The sequence below is a fragment of the Cannabis sativa genome, chromosome 1, assembly GCF_029168945.1.
Source record: "Cannabis sativa cultivar Pink pepper isolate KNU-18-1 chromosome 1, ASM2916894v1, whole genome shotgun sequence".
Classification (NCBI taxonomy): Eukaryota; Viridiplantae; Streptophyta; class Magnoliopsida; order Rosales; family Cannabaceae; genus Cannabis; species Cannabis sativa.
The window spans coordinates 62,666,046-62,668,210 of NC_083601.1; the positions used below are offsets into that span (position 1 = coordinate 62,666,046).

A 2,165-nucleotide genomic window follows, 5' to 3' on the forward strand; every position below is an offset into this window, starting at 1 on the left:
TTTAATATATTAGTATCATTTTTGTAGTGTATTGTATTTTTGTAGATAAAGGGTTAAAATTTGCATTAAATTTTTTAAAAACTTTGAACATTATTAATAACTTTTGATCCGGTTGTCCGCTTGAGGCGATTTTTTTTTTGAACTTGGGTATTTTTTGTGTTTTATTTTGCTATAATAGAATTCTTATTTTAAGTATTAGAATCAATGTTTATAATGTATTTGTTAATTCTATTGTGTTTTGGTATATTGGTAAAAACTTATCAATCTATCCTTTTGGTCACAAGTTCAAATCCCAGTATACCTTTTTTGTATTTTTTTTTTATAGCTTACTATATCTATCCTTAGCACTCAACAATATATATCCTATGTATTACATCAATATTATTCTAAAATTACTCTAAGCATTTAAAGATTATCTAAATATATATGAAAAATATTCTTATAAAAGTAGGTTAACAAAAGCATACCTTATACCAGAAATTATGTACTTGTCTTCCGATAAAATCCTAACAACCAAGTTTAAGAGAAATTAAAATCAAATATTATCCTAATTTTACTGAAATTTCGGCAGCATAACGACTATAATTGAACGTTTCCGAAAAATTCAAACCTATTAATAACAACAAAACACAATTCAAAACAATATGAAATAATCACAACAACATTTAGCAATATAAAAATTTACCACCCATTCGACTGCAGTACATGTATTCACAGAACCTACTTCACTAAGGATGAATATTGAAGATATTCAAACTCATCTAACGTGAAAATTATTTCACCCATCGATCCGACGCATTACAATATATTACAGAACCTACTTCACTACGGATGAATATTTAAGATATTCAAACTCTACTAAGCATTCATAATTAATTTATAATAAAATTTAGTGAGTGTATACCTCGAGCTAACTAGAAACCGATCAATACCAAATAAGTCAGATCCTTGCAAATTGACCTCACAACCTACAACATAAAGAAATACTACAAAATTACAAATTTTTTTATTTAGCTACTTACTAGTTATATAATTTATGAGTATTTAGTTACTAACTAGTTAATTTATTACTAACTAGTTAAAAATACATGAATAGAATGAAAATTAGTAACTTGCTAAGTAGTTGTAATTAACTATACTAGCTACTAAAAAAAATAAAAACACATGAATAAAATTGAAAATAGAAAAAAAATTGATACAAAATAGAGTTAATTTTTAAACTTTTGTTTCTAAACTAATTTTTTAGAAAACAATTTCTAAACTTTTATTTTAATACTCTCTTATCTCATTCCCATTCACAATATTTAACAAAACTATTTGTTTAAAATACTCAATATATACATATACAATATATAAAATACTCTCTTATTTATCTCATTTCTCATTCACAATATATACACACACAATACATATTCAATACAACACAAAATACATACATATATACTCTCCTATATCACATTTTTCATTCACAATATATATACACACAATACATTTCTCATTCACAATATATACACACAATACATATTTAATAATATAGAAAAACCCTAAAAAAATTTATAAAATAAAAAATAAAACAATGTACAGTACTAAAATTAGTAGAAATTAGATTTATACCTTAATAGACGTTGAAATACAATGTTTTCTCCACTAAAAACGGTGGCCGGAGGTATAACCACCACCACCACTACCTCTACCTTCGGTTTACCCTAAAAAATGAGGGAAAATGTGATCTTTTCAGGTATACAGTTTTAGGTATGAAAAATAGAAGATTTAGAAACAAAAATGAGCTAAAATGGTGAAAAAATGGTGAAATGGGGGTGGTTTTTCGTGGTGGTTGGCGGAGAGGGTTTGGGGTTCTCTGGTTTGGGGGTTTCTGGGTTGGCTGGTCGAATGAGGAAGATGATGGGCTGGGCTAGGGTTATAAACCCTTTTGGCGTCGGTTTTTTTAGAAATAACCGACGCCATAGGGGGGACACCCTTTGGCGTCGGTTATTTCGAAAAAACTGACGCCATAGGTAGTGTCAAAATTCCTTCCAAAAAATTCCAACCCTATGACGTCGGTTCTTTAATATGTGCTGAAAAAAAGTGCCTCTAAAAGCTTGGTTTGTAGTAGTGTGAACCCAGACCCAAACCCAGACCAAAACCTCGTTCGGGACCTAGACCTT

The 2,165-nt window shown here is 28.7% G+C and overlaps 1 long non-coding RNA gene across 1 annotated transcript; it reads right to left on the reverse strand.

Moving 5' to 3' along the window:
• Window positions 1–324: 324 nt before the first annotated feature.
• LOC133029457 (uncharacterized) lies at window positions 325–1,918 on the reverse strand. Its single transcript, XR_009683580.1, has 3 exons — window positions 1,615–1,918; window positions 905–968; window positions 325–506 (listed from the first exon to the last, which is right to left on the reverse strand). It is a non-coding gene; the product is annotated as an uncharacterized LOC133029457 (long non-coding RNA).
• Window positions 1,919–2,165: the final 247 nt, after the last annotated feature.